We start from the raw sequence: 20,031 nt of genomic DNA on the forward strand, positions 1-20,031 counted from the left end.
GGTAGGAGGAGACAGCATTGTTGCGTCTTGTGTCTCCTCTCTCCTCACTAAATGGATGGAATGGGAGCCAGCATCAGCGCACGAGAACAGTGGTAAACGAGTGACTCCATTTTAGTCACAGGTGACGATGCGGTGCTTCCTCCTGTAGCTCAGCCCAACGGTGAGATTATGAAATCGATTCAGCGATTCTTTTTAAAAACAGAATCATCACAGGACTCCAGGATGAATTAATCGAATTCATTCTATTAATCTCCCAGCCCCACTTGGAAGTTTTACTTTGTTAGAGAAGGCATCAGTCTTGCCACCCTACCCCACAGCCCAGACATATGAAGAATACCGGAGATTGCAGGGCTCTTAGGTCAAATAGTTAAAAAAAAAAAAAAAACACGTAGTGACCCCTATTGTGGAAAATACAACCCTTAAAGAGGCTCTGTCACCAGATTTTGCAACCCCTATCTGCTATTGCAGCAGATAGGCGCTGCAATGTAGATTACAGTAACGTTTTTATTTTTAAAAAACGAGCATTTTTGGCCAAGTTATGACCATTTTTGTAGTTATGCAAATGAGGCTTGCAAAAGTCCAAGTGGGTGTGTTTAAAAGTAAAAGTCCAAGTGGGCGTGTATTATGTGCGTACATCGGGGCGTTTTTAATACTTTTACTAGCTGGGCGCTCTGATGAGAAGTATCATCCACTTCTCTTCAGAACGCCCAGCTTCTGGCAGTGCAGACACAGCCGTGTTCTCGAGAGATCACGCTGTGTCGTCACTCACAGGTCCTGCATCGTGTCGGCACCAGAGGCTACAGATGATTCTGCAGCAGCATCAGCGTTTGCAGGTAAGTAGCTACATCGACTTACTGCAAACGCCGATGCTGCTGCAGAATCAACTGAAGCCTCTGGTGCCGGTGTCCTCGCTCGTCTGACACGATGCAGGACCTGTGAGTGACGACACAGCGTGATCTCTCGAGAACACGGCTGTGTCTGCACTGCCAGAAGCTGGGCGTTCTGAAGAGAAGTGGATGATACTTCTCTTCAGAGCGCCCAGCTAGTAAAAGTATTAAAAACACCCCGATGTACGCACATAATACACGCCCACTTGGACTTTTACTTTTAAACACACCCACTTGGACTTTTGCAAGCCTCATTTGCAGAACTACAAAAAACGTTACTGTAATCTACATTGCAGCGCCTATCTGCTGCAATAGCAGATAGGGGTTGCAAAATCTGGTGACAGAGCCTCTTTAAGGCATTTTAAGGGGTGTAGTGAGCATTTTGCCCCCACAGGTGTTTTTTCATTAGTAATTAATGCGAAGCGGATGGCGCAAAGTAAAAATTGCAGTTTTCCACTGATATGCCATTTTAGTGCAAAATATGTGGTGCCCAGTTTGTGCCACGGAAGACACACAGCTCGTAAACGGCTATGCGGATTCTCCCGGGCATGGTGATGCCATATATTTAGACGTAAACTGCTGTTTGGGCACACTGTAGGGCGCAGAAGGGAGGGAGCGCCATTTGGCTTTTGGAGCGCAGATTTTGCTTGGCAGTTGCTCTTTTGGGGTTTTACTGGTATTTCAGTTTATGATGTGGGGGCATATGTAAGCTGTGCGGAGTACATCAGGGCAGAATAAGAGGGTATAATAATGGGGTAAATAAATAATATTTCACAGATAGAAGGCCAGTGTCGCACTGATAAATGGTGGCCAATCTTATCCACTTTTGGACACAGGGCCATAATTTTATTATTTTTTCGCCAACAGAGCTGGGCTTATTTCTTGTGGGACAAGCGGTAGTTTTCATTGGTACAGTTTTGGGGTGCATGCAATTTTTTTGATCACTTTTTATTACATTTTTTGGCAAGCAAGGTGACCAAGCACCAGCAATCCCGACAACGTTTTAGATTCTTTTTTTTTTTTTTTACAGTGTTCACCGTGGGCTATAGATAACATTTTTACTTTAGCCAGTTCAGGACCGGGCTATTTTGATCCTTCAGGACCAGACAACGTTTAGCCCTTTTTAGCACTTGTTAGTTAAACGGCTATAACTTTTTTATTTGTTGGGCTAGCAATGTGATTTTTGCGATTTTTTTATCATTTTTATACACATCCTTTTTGCCGTTTTAGAATTTTTAGGCTTAAACTTTGAAAATAATAGTAAAAAAATAAGCTTTTTTTCATTTTAACTATTTTTTTCCGGTTATAACAGTTTTACCATAAAATAGACCTTTTATTTGTGATAGTCATTGTCTACCGTAAATTTTAATATATTACATGTCTATTTTAGGGTAATTGGCTCAGGGCTAGCGTTACGACAATGATTGGCAGGGAGGGGGGGGGGAACGACTTGGGGGTGGGTATTTATTATTAATTTTGCACTTTATTTTACTTTTATTTTTTTATTACTATGGTCTGTCCCTCAAATGTCAGAAAAGACCTGCACTTCTTTTTCGCGGCCGTTTTTTTACGCGTAAAAAAACGCAGCAAAAAACGCAGCGAAAAACGCTCCGTCGGAACAGAACGCCGTTTTCCATTGAAATCAATGGGCAGATGTTTGGAGGCTCCGATTTTTCGGCCGTTTTTCGGGCATTTACGGCACAAAAAACGGCCGAAAATAGGTCGTGTGAACATACCCTAATACATTGCACTACCCACGTAGTGCAATGCATTAGAGCGGTCAGTCATTCACTGACAGCAAGCCTATTAGGTCCTGTGTCTCTGGGCAGGGCCTAGTAAGATATCGTATGTGGCAGACCAGGAGGCCATTGTTAGGCCACCAGTTGCCATAGCAACAATCGGCATCCTCACGATCACATCGTGTCGATCGCTACAAACCACTAACATGCCGCGACCGCTTGATTGCGCCATCTAAAGGGTTAATGGCAGGGATCAGAGCTAGCTCCGTTCCCTGCAGTTACAGCAGGGTGTCAGCTTCACTATGTGAATTCTCATAGTGAATGTCACATTCACTATGGGAATTAGGTGCGTTTTTGGCGTGTTTCACGTGTCAAAGAGACGCTTTTTTTCACGGAGTAAAACGCAATGAAAAACGCGTCAAGTACACACCGTGTGAACAGGGCCACTTTCCATCCTCAGTTTTAGGCCTGGTTTACACGAGCGTGTGCGTTTTGCGCACGCAAAAAACGCGGCGTTTTGCGTGCGCAAAAGGCACTCAACAGCTCCGTGTGTCATCAGCGTATGATGCGCGGCTGCAAGATTTTCGCGCAGCCGCCATCATTAGGACACTGTTTGGATGTTTGTAAACAGAAAAGCACGTGGTGCTTTTCTGTTTACATTCAGAGTTTGACAGCTGTTGCGCGAATTACGCTGTTCGCACGGAAGTGCTTCCGTGTGACCTGCGTGATTTTCACGCACCCATTGACTTCAATGGGTGCGTGATGTGCGAACAGCGCACAAATATAGGACGTCGTGAGTTTTTTTCAGCGGACTCACGCTGAGCAAAACTCACGGACTGTCTGCATGCCCCCATAGACTAACATAGGTCCGTACGACACTCGTGAAAAGCACGCGCGTCGCACGGACGTATATCACGCTCGTGTAAACGAGGCCTCAGTTCTTATGCCTGCTCAAGCTTCTCCTCTCAGTCCTTACAATAGCAGGAAGAGAGGGGGGAAAACCATAAGTATCCCTGTAAGTGCTTATTTACACGAATGTGATATACATCCGTGCAACGCGCGTGATTTTCACACGCGTCACACGGACCGATGTTAGCCTATGGGGCCGTGCAGACAGTCCGTGATTTTCACGCAGCGTGTGTCCGCTGCGTGAAACGCACGACATGTCCTATATTTGTGCGCTGTTCGCGGGCCCCAATCCAACTCTTCTATTAACAACCATTTTCAGGATGAGACAGCACCCACAGTTACTGGCCAAACCTTAAAATAGCATCTAAAGAGCCTCCATAAATAGTGCCTGCAGAGTGCCCCCTCAAACAATAATACCAACAAAGTCCCCCACACATAGAACAGATGTATGCCTCCTCATAAACAGTTCCAGCATATTGCTTCACTTTATATAGCCATGGAGGTATTTGCTACTATTCTGACAGTCTGCAGCCACCACTAGAATGAGCCCATTGCATACGTCCGTCTATAGCTCCTACTGAAGTCAATAGAAGCCATATAAATACATATATAACAAGACCCCCCCCCCCCCAGTGGCATCTCTCTGGGAGGGTTGCCTCCGTCAGAAGATTGTGTTCCAGTGTGCCAAGAATCCAGTCCCCACACTATTAGGGCCAGTTCACACAGAGGTCTTTTTACACGGTTTTTGAGGCGGAAACCGCGTCGGAAAACGCTCCAAAAAACGGCCGAAAATGCCTCCCATTGATTTCAATTGGAGGCGGAGGCGTTTTTTTCCCGCGAGCGGAAAGACCGGCTCGCGGGAAAAAGAAAAGGACATGCCCTATCTTCAGGCGTTTACGCTTCTGACCTCCCATTGACATCAATGGGAGGCAGAAGAAACATATTTCAATGCGTTTTTTTGCCCACGGCGCTCAATGGCCGCGGGCGAAAAACACAGTGAAAATCGGCGTGCACGCAAAGCAAGATCTGCCTCAAAATTCCAAACGGAATTTTGAGGCAGATTTTCTGTCTGCAAAATACTCTGAGAACCCAGCCTTACACCACCACCGGCCTGCATCAATGAGACAAGTCATGATGGATCCATGTGGGTTACAACAAGACTAGAAATCTAAATTCAACACACCAGACAAAACGTTCCTAGATATTTTGTGTCGCTCTCTATTGTGTTTGTGTATACTGCGTATTAAAAGACTATGTAGTAGTCTAAAATCCACCTCCATCCGCCTGGCTCAGAGGCCTAGGATGTTTCTCGATGTCTCCCTTATACTTTACATTATATCTCTGCTTGTTCAGATCGGCGTCTGTATATAAGCACAATCCTAACAAAAGTTCACCTCAGTAATATCAGGCAACTACCACATATACGCTGAGGCAAAATGTGCATCAGTAGAAGGGCTCCTGTTGTTCATTCATTTACATCTTTACTAAATTTACTTTTACACCCTGCAAAACAAAGTCTGAACCTTCAGCTCTGCCTATACAAATGGATGGTAGGCAGTATATATAGGGAATGTAGCCTACGGAATATGTCTGCACTATACCAATAACTGAAGAGGATAAAAGGCAAAGAAATATCTCCATACCGCCAGGATATGCCATAAATGTCTGATAGAGGGCCGCACACCCTTAACTCCCATTCAACAGTAAGCAGAGAGCTGCACACATGCGCTCCCCTTCTCTACTAGTCTCTGCCTGGAAGTTGCGGCCAGTGCGCACGCCCTGGGCGAAAAGGGGATCGTGTGACCCTGCAGGTCCCAGAGCTGGAATATCCTTTTAAATTGGTAGTCCAGGATTAAAAAATAAAAAAAAAGTGCCATGCTTCTATAACTTTTTCCCCCAAAAACCATGGCAATAGATATGGGAACTCAGCACTTCAAGGTATTATGATATTGTATAAGTGATATTTTATTTCACATACTACATATAGCGAAAAATAGTAATCCAAAAATAGGTTTAACGTTTCGGTCTATACATTCGACCTTCTTCAGACACGGATTACGTCCGTGGATATAGATATTCCGCGCTTGCGACCTTAGTCGCTGTTAGGTAAGGCGCCATTACCTAACAGCAACCGAGGTCGCAAGCGCCGCATATCCATATCCACGGACGTAATCCGTGTCTGAAAGTTGAATGTATAGACCTAAACGTTAAACCTATTTTTGGATTACTATTTTTCTCTATATGTGAAATAAAAGATCACTTATTGCATAATACCTTGGAGTGCGGAGTTCCCATTTTTTATACGTTGGCGTGGAAGCCTACTCACGCACCCTTGAAACACGAAATGCTGCGGGATCAAGAAAGTACCATAAACCATGCCAATGATATTATGCTGTCAACAAAATTGTACCTGGTGAACCCCCTTTAATAAATCTCCATAATAAGCCTTAGTTTTTAGGGTAGGGCTAAAAAGTTTTGCGGGTAAAAAAAACAAACTGTCAATCAGTTGGAAAACCACATTGATTTATAGTAAAACTGCACATTGCCACAATTTTCAGCAACATAGCACCCGCGTTTCAGCCGCAATGTGTGGCCTGACCTTTTAAGTGTGTTTACATGGGCTAGTCGTTTTCTGTGTGGCAAAACCACACGCGTTTTACTGCCAATTGACACAGTTTTGTATGTTTCCTAGCATGGTTTTTAGCTGTGCGTGAATCGCCTATTTTTAACAGTTTTAGCTGTAAAAACGTCTTCCAAGGCTAAAGCAATTTGCAGTAAAACAAGCGTGGTTTTGACACGCAGCACACTACAAGCCCACATAAATACACCCGGTTTGTCCCACCAAACTTTCAAAACCTGTCACTGCAGCAAACAGTGCAATAAGAAGTTTTCCAGCCGCATCAAGTGACAGGACATCGCTAAGATACACTTTCAATAGCCGCATATTCTTGTTTCTCTGCAGCCGAGTATGTAAAAGCTATTTATGCTACTATGAGAATAAAAAAAATCCAATAATGTTGAATTTTTTTGGTAATTATCAAATACTTATTTTTTTCTTCCAAAGGTTCCTATTAAAATCACGTAATCTTCTGCATGCAATGCAATTTATAGCATGCGATTTTGTGGCGCGATCTCATGTAAGAATGCATCACAACGTTGCAAGCAATAATTATTACCTCGCTTTTCTCTACCAGCTTCTTACACTCACCAACCTTACAATGCTCCCCCTGACGTCACAAGGCTGCCAGTGCTATGATGTCACCTACAAAGCAACCGGATATGTCACATGACAGCTGCTGTACACATGGAATCTGTCTCATTTCTGTACTTTAACCCTGCGATGCCAACTGAAAAACGTAATTCGGGGTCCATATTAGTAGGGGTCTATTGCAGTGGTGACAGTCAGGTCCAGAAATATGACCGGTAACAGGAATCGCTTGCACTCATAGGATGGTGATGCTTTCTGGCACTGGCCTTGTAAAACGGAGAAGTCGCTAATTACGAGACTACGGTTATATGTATAATCCAGGATAGAAGTGACAGTGAAGATAAAAACTGGCGCACAACACAAGCAGCATAGCAAATGTTTATTCTCCTAAACACCACTATAACCAGAGCCTTTGTGATCAGCGTGCACAAGTACAAAGTGGTCATATAAACACCGCAAATCCTCATTAATAATAAGCAATAAAGGGCAAAAGTACACACACCATACATACAATACATCAATTCAGTGCAACATAGCCACATATTCACAAATCCACCAAAACCAAATATAGAAGATGTAATCACATAAAAGACCCTCATCCTCCATAGTGTACAAACATATCGGCTACACATACCTAGAAAGGTTTCCCCAATCAATTACTCAGCCTGTGCTCACATGTAGTGAGATTCTATCAACATCCTGTTCCTCCAACAGTATTAGCAGTCACCGAGTACACGCCCCCCAGTGCAGGGCTGCTAGATATGATTGGCTATGTGTGGATGAGGCTGCTGTAGCCATCTTTAACATGGGCCTCTATAAGACCACTAATACAAAGCTGCCCATAAGCAATGTTATGTCCCAAAACGCAGCTAGAATGTAAAATAAATGAATATACATGTAACAGGGTCCTCATCATATATACAGGCACATGATATAGAGGCTGAAAATGCAATGTCGGTTACCATGGTAACTGTAAACAGATCAATATTCATCCGCACTTATACACATAAGAGCTGGCTGTTACGTCTCAGAGGTTATTCTGAGGTTATAATGTTTCCTTTTAGGCTAGGGTTACACGGCGACATAAGTCGTGCGACAAAAACACGTTTGTGATTTATCGGTGCCTTGCTGTCGCACAACTATTTTAGGATGCGATATAGTCGTGAGTAAATGCGATTTAGGCTTTGCAACATTCAAAGGACACAAAAAAAAAAAAATGGCTGACATTGCAAATGAGTCGCACTAGAGTCTATGTAGGTCAAGTTACATGCAACTTGCAATCTGCGACCAAAAATCCAGCAGGTTGTCGTGTCGTGGTTGCGTCAAGTCATGTTTTTTAACGTGACCACATTAATTTCTTGCAACATTATGATCTGCATGTTGCGTGCTCAAAGTCGATGTAGCGCAAGCCTATACATCACGGGTCTCGAACCCGGCCGGGTAAATGGGCCGCACATAGAAAAAATGTGAAGTTGACGGGCCGCATTACTTTCAAGTTTGATACAATACAAAAGTATTGTTAATCAATTAGTTATTTGAACTACTATAATAATACTACATTCCTATAACAATACTACATTACTATAATAATACTACATTACTATAACAATACTACATTACTAGAATAATACTACATTACTATAACAATACTACATTCCTATAACAATACTACATTACTAGAATAATACTACATTACTATAATACTACATTACTAGAATAATACTACATAACTAGAATAATACTACATTACTATAGCAATACTACATTACTAGAATAATACTACATTACTATAACAATACTACATTACTATAACAATACTACATTACTAGAATAATACTACATTCCTATAACAATACTACATTACTATAATAATACTACATTACTATAACAATACTACATTACTATAATAATACTACATTACTATAACAATACTACATTACTATAACAATACTACATTACTAGAATAATACTACATTACTATAACAATACTACATTACTATAATAATACTACATTACTATAACAATACTACATTACTATAATAATACTACATTCCTATAACAATACTACATTACTATAATAATACTACATTACTATAACAATACTACATTACTATAACAATACTACATTACTAGAATAATACTACATTACTATAACAATACTACATTACTATAATACTACTACATTACTATAACAATACTACATTACTATAACAATACTACATTACTAGAATAATACTACAATACTATAACAATACTACATTACTATAATAATACTACATTACTATAACAATACTACATTACTATAATAATACTACATTACTATAACAATACTACATTACTAGAATAATACTACATTCCTATAACAATACTACACTACTATAATAATACTACATTACTATAACAATACTACATTACTATAATAATACTACATTACTATAACAATACTACATTACTATAACAATACTACATTACTAGAATAATACTACATTACTATAACAATACTACATTACTATAATAATACTACATTACTATAACAATACTACATTACTAGGATAATACTACATTCCTATAACAATACTACATTACTATAATAATACTACATTACTATAATACTACATTACTATAACACTACACTACTATAACAATACTACATTACTATAATAATACTACATTACTATAACAATACTACATTACTATAACAATACTACATTACTAGAATAATACTACATTACTATAACAATACTACATTACTAGAATAATACTACATTACTATAACAATACTACATTACTAGGATAATACTACATTCCTATAACAATACTACATTACTATAATAATACTACATTACTATAACAATACTACATTACTATAATAATACTACATTACTATAACAATACTACATTACTATAACAATACTACATTACTAGAATAATACTACATTACTATAACAATACTACATTACTATAATACTACTACATTACTGTAATAATACTGCATTACTATAATACTACATTACTATAATACTACATTACTATAATAATACAACATTACTATAATAATACAACATTACTATAATAATACTACATTACTATAATAATACTACATTACTATAATACTACATTACTATAACAATACTACATTACTATAATAATACTCCATTACTATAGCAATACTACATTACTATAACAATACTACATTACTATAATAATACTACATTACTGTAATCATACTACATTACTATAATATTACTACATTACTGTAATAATACTGCATTACTATAATACTACATTACTATAATACTACATTACTATAATAATACTGCATTACTTTAATACTACATTACTATAATACAACATTACTATAATAATACAACATTACTATAATAATACTACATTACTATAAAGGCATGACCACACGTGGCGGATTTCCTCCGCAACTGTCCGCATCAATGCCGCACAGAATCTGCGTTGCAGATTCTGCTGCGGATCTGCACAAAATGTGCAGTAAATTGATGCGGACTAGCTGCTGCGGACTGCGGTAAAAGTACTTCCCTTCTCCCTATCAGTGCAGGATAGAGAGAAGGGACAGCACTTTCCCTTGTGAAAGTCAAAGAAATTCATACTTACCGCCCGTTGTCTTGGTGACGCGTCCCTCCTTCGGCATCCAGCCCGATCTCCCTGGATGACGTGGCAGTCCATGTGACCGCTGCAGCCTGTTATTAGCCTGTGATTGGCTGCAGCCGTCACTTAGACTGAAACGTCATCCTGGGAGGCCGGACTGGAGACAGAAGCAGGGAGTTCTCGGTAAGTATGAACTTCATTTTTTTTTACAGATACATGTATATTGGGATCGGTAGTCACTGTCCAGGGTGCAGAAACAGTTACTGCCGATCGCTTAACTCTTTCAGCACCCTGGACAGTGACTATTTACTGACGTCTCCTAGCAACGCTCCCGTCATTACGGGAGCCCCATTGACTTCCTCAGTCTGGCTGTAGACCTAGAAATACATAGGTCCAGCCAGAATGAAGAAATGTCAAGTTAAAAAAGCAAGACGCATCCGCAGCACACATAACATGTGCATGACAGCTGCGGACTTCATTGCGGAAATTAGAATCTCCATTGAAGTCAATGGAGAAATTCCGCCATGAGTCCGCCACTGCTCCGCAACAGACAGAGCATGCTGCGGACACCAAATTCCGCTCCGCAGCCTATGCTCCGCAGCGGAATTGTACGCATCGTCTAAACGAACACTGCTAAATTAAAGTGAAAGTCAATGGACAAACGGCTCCGCTGCGGATTAACGCTGCGGAGTGTCCGCAGCGGAATTTAAGTGAAATTCCGCCACGTGTGAACCCAGCCTAATACAACATTACTATAACAATACTACATTACTATAATACTACATTACTATAACAATACTACATTACTAGAATAATACTGCATTCCTATAACAATACTACATTACTATAATAATACTACATTACTATAACAATACTACATTACTATAATAATACTACATTACTATAACAATACTACATTACTATAACAATACTACATTACTAGAATAATACTACATTCCTATAACAATACTACATTACTATAATAATACTACATTACTATAACAATACTACATTACTATAATAATACTACATTACTATAACAATACTACATTACTATAACAATACTACATTACTAGAATAATACTACATTACTATAACAATACTACATTACTATAATAATACTACGTTACTATAACAATACTACATTACTAGAATAATACTACATTCCTATAACAATACTACATTACTATAATAATACTACATTACTATAACAATACTACATTACTATAATAATACTACATTACTATAACAATACTACATTACTATAACAATACTACATTACTAGAATAATACTACATTACTATAACAATACTACATTACTATAATAATACTACATTACTATAACAATACTACATTACTAGAATAATACTACATTCCTATAACAATACTACATTACTATAATAATACTACACTACTATAACAATACTACACTACTATAACAATACTACACTACTATAACAATACTACATTACTATAATAATGCATTACTATAATAATACTACATTACTATAACAATACTACATTACTAGAATAATACTACATTACTAGAATAATACAACATTACTATAACAATACTACATTACTATAATAATACTACATTACTATAACAATACTACATTACTATAACAATACTACATTACTAGAATAATACTACATTACTATAACAATACTACATTACTATAATACTACTACATTACTGTAATAATACTGCATTACTATAATACAACATTACTATTATACTACATTACTATAATAATACTACATTACTATAATACAACATTACCATAATAATACTACATTACTATAATACAACATTACTATAATAATATAACATTACTATAATAATACTACATTACTATAATAATACTACATTACTATAATACAACATTACTATAACAATACTACATTACTATAATACTACATTACTATAACAATACTACATTACTATAATAATACTACATTACTATAGCAATACTACATTACTAGAATAATACTACATTACTATAACAATACTACATTACTGTAATCATACTACATTACTATAATATTACTACATTACTGTAATAATACTGCATTACTATAATACTACATTACTATAATACTACATTACTATAATAATACTACATTACTATAATACAACATTACTATAACAATACTACATTCCTATAACAATACTACATTACTATAATAATACTACATTACTATAATACTACATTACTATAATAATACTACATTACTATAATACTACATTACTATAACAATACTACATTGCTATAATACTACATTACTATAACAATACTACATTACTATAAGGGCTTATTCAGACGAACGGGATATACGTCCGTGATTTTCACGAGCGTCGCATGGGCCTATATTAGTCTATGGGGCCGTGCAGACATGTGCGTGATTTTTACGCCGCGTGAGCCTGCGGCGAAAAAGTCACGACATGTCCGTTCTTTCTGCGTTTTTCGTGCATCACGCACCCATTGAAGTCAATGGGTGCGTGAAAACCATGCATGTCACACGGAAGCACTTCCGTGCGAACAGCGTGATTCGCGCAACAGCAGTCAAAAGGATGAATGAAAACAGAAAAGTACCACATGCTTTTCTGTTTACAAACATCTAAATGGAGTGTCATAATGATGGCGGCTGCGCGAAAACCACGCAGCCGCGCATCATATGATGCTGCCACACGGAGCTATCAAGTGCCTTTTGCGCAGGCAAAACGCGTTTTTTGCGTGCGCAAAAGGCACACGCTCGTGTGAATCCAGCCTAAGAATGCTACATTAGAATAACAATGCTACATTACTATAACAATGCTACATTACTATAACAATACTACATTACTAGAATAATACCACATTACTAGAATAATAGGTTTAAACTTAACGGAAATTTGCGAGTTTTCTCCATGTGCTTATTTTAACAATCCAGTTTTGCAGTCTAGCTGCTCAGTTGACAGCATTTGGCAGACACAAGAATATGAAGATTGGGCAGCCCCTTTTTAGATAGTGCCACAGTGCCCTCTGTAGGTAATACCACAGTGCCCCCTGTAGGTAATGCCACAGTGCCCTCTGTAGATAATGCCACCCCGCAGATAATACCACAGTGCCCTCTGTAAATAATGCCACAATGCCCTCTGTAGATAATGCCACGTTGCCAATGCTTAGGCCGGTGATTCTTCCACTGGAGGAGCCCCTGACGTCACTGTCCATAGACAGTGACATCAGGGGATCCTCCTGGACCAGAATGTGACGTCAGGGGCTTTGCCATAGCCAGAGTCCCGGAGCAGAGCCGCTTATAGCACTGACTGGGACTCCTGCTCTGCCCCTGACATCATTGACCATATATGGTTGTCAGAGGAGCAGTAGTCTTGGAGCAGAGCGCTAGTATAGGCTCTGTCCTGGAACTCCGACTCTGGGGAAGCCCCTGACATCACTGTCACTATATATGGACAGTGATTTCAGGGGCTCCTCCAGCAGAGGAAACTATGGCCAGAGTGTCGGCAATTCTCTGGCTGGGGATTCCACTCCAAGAGCGAGTCCCAATAGAGCTATCTACAGGGAGGTGGGGGTATAGCGCTGTCAACAGAGTGGGGTGTGTGGGCGCTATGTACAGGGGGTCTATCTTCAGCGGGCTGTGTGGCCATTGCTCACCTACCACCAATGACCAGCGTGGGAAAGAGACTGCGCTCCTTCATGACGTCATGAAGGAGTGGCGGCACACTCCTCCTTCGGTCTGCTCTCTCCTCTCCCGTGGGAGCTACAGTGCCACACAGGCCGCAGATGACAGCCTCAGGGGCCGCCTGTTTGAGACCACTGCTATACATCATGCTGAATCTCAATATAAGGAGCATATAAGGGACATCACAGTCTTTACATCACAGATTGGTGTTATTTATGTCGGAACCAGATGTATAAATATAGAAGTTATATCAAATTAAATGATAATCAATCTAATCACATATGATAATGCAATTGTTTATATACAGGATAATGTATCCCCCGACTGTATATTATAAGAATATTAGAAGTCACTAAGGAGTCCTGTGACCGTATAAAAGCACAAGGCTGAATGTATTTATACAGGTCACAGAACTTTTTAGTACAGGATACATTATTCCTTATAATTGCCACCTCAGCTGCTGCAGAACCTCTCAATAAAGAGTATGGGAAGATCCTGTCCACCATTGACTGATAATAAATACCCTCAATTAAAAAAAAAAACGCCAGCATCTGAGGTGTATTATGTTATGCAGCAGCTGGGACACAGAACTCTGTAAGGGCATGTTCACACGTGGCGGAATTGATGAGGAATTCGCTGCGGACAGTCCGCAGTGGAAATCCGCAGCAGACAGTCTGTCCATTGGTTTCCACACCTTTTTAGTTATCTTCATGCAGACGTAGCGGACAACTCCACTGTGGACCATAGGCTGCCGTGCGGAATTTGGTGTTCGCAGCATACATTGGCTGTTGCGGACTTGATGCGTACTTGTGGCGTAATTTATCCATTGACTTCAATGGAGTTGCAAAATGACGCAATGAAATCCGCAGATGTTATGTGTGTTGCGTTGCAGATTGCTTTCCCGAACAGGATATTTCATCATTCTGGCTGGACCTATGTGTTTACTCTTCCCCTGAATACGCAACAACTAATCCGCAGCATTTTACTTCACTTTTTAGGCAAAGGCGCAACGGAATCTGCAACGCAGATTATGTGCGGCATTGATGCGGACAGTGTCTGCAGAATTCTGCCACGTCTGAACATGCCCTAATACACACTGCAGCTGCTAAAAAAAACAACTATTTTTTTGAGAGGGAAACACTTAATGTCAGTCAATAAAAATTTCCTGCAAAAGCAAGGAGATAAATCCTGTCTGTTTTTAGTGACAATCATATTCGTTCTGATATCAGATTATGACTTTACAGAAAAGTCAATAGAAAATTTCTATCGAGATGTATATATATCTATGTGTTCACACCGTTTTTTCTTTGTTTTTCACACATTTTATTTTTGGCGTTTACAAAGTGTACACATACCTATAATGTTCCCTGTGATCAGCCGTCTATCAAGCCCCTTTTTAAATAACCAGCATGCTACGAAACATTAGTTGTGATAATGGGCGGAGCCACCGCTGTCACTTCACTTGTGCTCCCAACAGAACGCGCTCATGTGCAGATGAATATTGATCTGTTTACAGTTACCATGGTAACCACCATTGCAATTTCAGCCTCTATATCATGTGCCTGTATATATGATGAGGACCCTGTTACATGTATATTCATTTATTTTACATTCTAGCTGCGTTTTGGGACATAACATTGCTTATGGGCAGCTTTGTATTAGTGGTCTTACAGAGGCCCATGTTAAAGATGGCTACAGCAGCCTCATCCACACATAGCCAATCATATCTAGCAGCCCTGCACTGGGGGGCGTGTACTCGGTGACTGCTAATACTGTTGGAGGAACAGGATGTTGATAGAATCTCACTACATGTGAGCACAGGCTGAGTAATTGATTGGGGAAACCTTTCTAGGTATGTGTAGCCGATATGTTTGTACACTATGGAGGATGAGGGTCTTCTATGTGATTACATCTTCTATGTTTGGTTTTGTGATTATGATGTGGATATTTTGCGTTGTATGATACAGGTATTCATGTACTGTATGTATGACGTGTGTACTTTTGCTTATAATTATTGATGATTTGCTGTGTTTATATACGCTGATCACAAAGTGAGAGTTGTAGTGGTGATAACCATTTGTCATCGTTAAGTCGATCGTGGCTTTTCTTGTGTGGCTGCTATTTGTATAGATGTTTCATGATGTAGTAGGTGCGCATGTTATAGCCTGTGTAGTGTTGCTATGGTTACTGACGCAGTGGGAGTAAAATCGTAATTTTGGGCTAGGGCTCTGACTACTTTGAGCGCATACGAGTCGCGTCACAAATAGGTGTGTGTGACTTGTCTGCCGCTTGCTGTCTCATAGAAGTTGGATAAGTATTTCAGGTTGCGAGTCCAGAGCGATTTAGGACTTGCATCCCCTAAAAGAAACCTAAAGATGTCACATGACGTTGCCTCATTAATTATGATGTTGCCCTAGTCCAAAAGTGTTTCTCAGTAGTGAATATAAATCATGTGTTATTTCTTCTTCTATCAAGTTGTTAAGCATTCTACATTTCTTATGATCTGTTATTATATGTTGTGTATTTCCATATATCTGTTAAAAAGTAGGGAAAGCTGGGTGACTACCAATTTGGTCACTATTACATTGTTAGGCTATGTTCACACGGAGTATTTTGGGGGAGGAATATCTGCATCAAAGTTCCAAACGGAATTTTGAGGCAGATATTCCTCCCCCAAAATACTCTGTGTGAACAGCAATTATCGCGCCGTTTTTCGCCCGCGGCCATTGAGCGCCGCGGGCATAAAACACGCTTTCTCCTGCCTCCCATTGAAGTCAATGGGAGGTCGGAGGCGGAAGCGCCCGAAGATAGGGCATGTCGCTTCTTTTTCCCGCGAGGCAGTTTTAGGCTATGTTCACACGGGGTCTTTTGCCGAGTTTTTTGACGCGGAAACCGCGTCGCAAAACTCGGCAGAAACGGCCCGAGAACACCTCCCATTGATTTCAATGGGAGGCGTCGGCGTCTTTTTCCCGCGAGCAGTAAAACTGCCTCGCGGGAAAAAGAAGCGACATGCCCTATCTTCGGGCGCTTCCGCCTCCGACCTCCCATTGACTTCAATGGGAGGCAGGAGAAAGCGTGTTTTATGCCCGCGGCGCTCAATGGCCGCGGGCGAAAAACGGCTCGATAATTGCTGTTCACACGGAGTATTTTGGGGGAGGAATATCTGCCTCAAAATTCCGTTTGGAACTTTGAGGCAGATCTTCCTCCCCCAAAATACTCCGTGTGAACATAGCCTTACTGCTCGCGGGAAAAAGACGCCGACGCCTCCCATTGAAATCAATGGGAGGCGTTCTCGGGCCGTTTCTGCCGAGTTTTGCGACGCGGTTTCCGCGTCAAAAAACTCGGCAAAGGACCCCGTGTGAACATAGCCTTACACCGTTAGTTGGGCTGCAATGTCTGTGAGAAAATCAAAAATCCTGTGTTCTACCAAGCATGGAGGATATTTACTAATAATGTCTTAGGCTCTGTTCACACGTCGTTCATTCGATTGAAATTAATGGGAAAGCGCCCCGTTAGTACATACAACGTGCTTTTCTATGCGATCGTATTTAAATTACATGTTTCGTTAAAAAAAAGTGTCATGTCAATTATGGGGCGCATAAAGCATGCCGAAAACACGCGAAATGTTCGTATGGTGAATGGGAGTCCTAATTACATGGCAAAAAGTGCACACAAAAAGGGTAAAAAAACTGGTGGAAAACACAAAAGCGCTTTACTAAGGTGCTAGCATATTTGACACGTTTACACATAGTTTTTTTAGCGCCGTGTAACATGCCTTTTGGCTCCCTGCACACGTGAAAGGTGTGTCATTGAAACTAGTAAAGTTCATGTACCATGGGTGGACAGGTAAGGCCCACGTAGATAGTGCCGTAATACTCCTGTAGATAGTGCCAGTGCCCACTGTAGATAGTGCCACAGTTCCCACTGTACATAGTGCCCATGTAGATAGTGCCATACCCCCTGTATATAGTACCCCCTGTAGGTAGCACCACACCCTCTGTAGATAGTGCCATCCCCCTGTAGATATCATTACCCCCTGTAGACAGACACCCCCCCCCTCATCCCTGTAGATTGCGCCACCTAAGCTCCCTCTAGGAGCGGAATCCCCGGTCAGAGCGCTCTGGCCGGGAATTCCGCTCTTAGAGGGAGCCCCTGATGTCTCTGGCCGTAGATGGACAGTGATATCAGGGGTTCCCTCTAGGAGCAGGGTCCCCGACCAGATTGTTGTTGGGGATTCCGCACTGTCCTTATATGGACAGACATGTCATGGCTCCCTCTAGGTGCGGAATCCCGCGCCAGAGAGATCTGACTGGGGATTCCGCTCCTAGAGGATGCTTAGGTGGCGCTATATACAGGGGGGTGACGCTATCTACAGGGGGGGACGCTATCTACAGGGTGGTGGTGCTATATGCAGGGGGTGGCACTATTGACAGGGGGGATGGTGTTCTCTACAGGGGGGATGGAGAGACGTCGAGGGCTCCCTCTAGGAGGGAAATCCCCAGACGGGGATTCCGCTCCTAGAGGGAGCTTAGGTGGCGCTATCTACAGGGGGTTTTGCGCTATCTACAGGGGGGTTGTGTGTGGCGCGCCAGGGTCGGCCTTAGGGGTGTGCGAGCTGTGTAAGCACAGGGCGCTGCCCCCTCCAAGCATGTAGGGGGCGCCACTGGGCTCTGCCTCTACTCTGTGCTCTGTTCCACGCACGAGTAAATAGGAGCAGAGGAGGAAGCTCCGCCCACAGCCCGTCCTTCACGAAGCCTGTGATCTTGTCATGGAGAGTGTGTGTGTGTGTGTGATATATATATATATATATATATATATACACAGTCTGTGTTTGTATGTGTATACGTTACAGTGTGTGTGTGTGTGTCTCTGTGTATACAGTATGAGTCTCTGTGTGTGTGTGTGTGTGGTGGGTATACAGTATGTGTATATGTTACCGTGTGTGTGTGCAGTGTGTGTCTCTGTGTATACATTGTGTGTCTCTATGTTTGTATGTGTGTATTTTACAGTGTGTGTGTGTAGTGGGTACACAATAAGTGTCTTGTGTTTGTATGTGTATATGTTAGTGTGTGTGTCTTCATATGTTTATGTCTCTTGGTATAAGTGTGTGTTCAATATTAAAGTAGAACAGATAAAATGCAGATATCTGTGCTGCCTCCTATATATCCTGCTGCCCCTATATATCTTCCTACCCCCTATATATCTTGCTGCCCCCTATATAATCTGCTGCCCTTTAAATAACCCGCTGCCTCCTATATACCCTGCTGGCCCTTATATACCCTGCTGGCTCTTATATACCCTGCTGGCTCTTATGTACCCTGCTGGCTCTTATATACCTTGCTGCCCCTTATAAACTCTGCTGCCCTTATATAGATGTGGGTGTGTGTTTATATGTGTCTGTGGGCAGGGGCGTAGCTAAAGGCTCATGGGCCCCCGATGCAAGAGTTCTTATTGGGCCCCTCCCCCCCGCAAACTTATCATGGCCGACGGTCCGCAGCTTTCAGCTGCATCGCTGAGTCTCCTAAGTGACCCAACAATGCAGCACTAGCAGCCGGGGGCGTCACTAAGGACTTAAAATGTCAGGGGAAATAGCCCCAATACATATGTGTCCCCCCCCCCCAAAAAAAAAAATGAAGGGAAGGGGTTAAAGAGAACCTTTCAACTGCTCATACATGTGCAGCATTTAATAGGCAGGGTTGCACAAACCCTGGGGCAATTTTGGTGCCATTAAATTTGGTGCCAATTTTGGTCCACTGTTTTGGCACCACAAGACCTCTTCAAACCTGACATGGTGCCTAAAATATAATCTAAAAAATAGCAGGCCCCAAAATCCTCTAGGTGCTCCTTTGCTTCTGAGGGCGGTGTTTCGGTCCATTAGGACACTAGGGCCACATGTGGGATATTTCTAAAAACTGCAGAATCTATTGAGTTGTGTTTCTCTGGTAAAACCTTTTGTGTTACAGAATTATTTTTTTTATTACAAATG

The 20,031-nt window shown here is 41.0% G+C and overlaps 2 protein-coding genes across 10 annotated transcripts in view; one reads left to right on the forward strand and one right to left on the reverse strand.

Moving 5' to 3' along the window:
- Window positions 1–15,511, reverse strand: part of SLF1 (SMC5/6 complex localization factor 1) — a 168,912-nt gene extending 153,401 nt beyond the window's left edge. For 2 of the 3 annotated variants that reach the window (XM_075837192.1, XM_075837177.1), the window contains exon 1: window positions 7,378–7,480. The gene's annotated coding sequence lies outside the window, so the exon portion shown is untranslated. Of the gene's footprint in view, window positions 1–7,377; window positions 7,481–15,400 lie in introns of those variants that run through there. The other variant, XM_075837184.1, reaches the window with a different exon arrangement.
- A 229-nt stretch (window positions 15,512–15,740) lies between these two features.
- Window positions 15,741–20,031, forward strand: part of KIAA0825 (KIAA0825 ortholog) — a 430,680-nt gene continuing 426,389 nt past the window's right edge. For 2 of the 7 annotated variants that reach the window (XR_012850533.1, XM_075837231.1), the window contains exon 1: window positions 15,741–15,897. The gene's annotated coding sequence lies outside the window, so the exon portion shown is untranslated. The remainder of the gene's footprint in view (window positions 15,898–20,031) is intronic. The other 5 variants (XM_075837243.1, XM_075837253.1, XM_075837212.1 and 2 more) reach the window with 3 other exon arrangements.

This window comes from Rhinoderma darwinii, chromosome 1, assembly GCF_050947455.1.
Source record: "Rhinoderma darwinii isolate aRhiDar2 chromosome 1, aRhiDar2.hap1, whole genome shotgun sequence".
NCBI classification, from domain to species: Eukaryota; Metazoa; Chordata; class Amphibia; order Anura; family Rhinodermatidae; genus Rhinoderma; species Rhinoderma darwinii.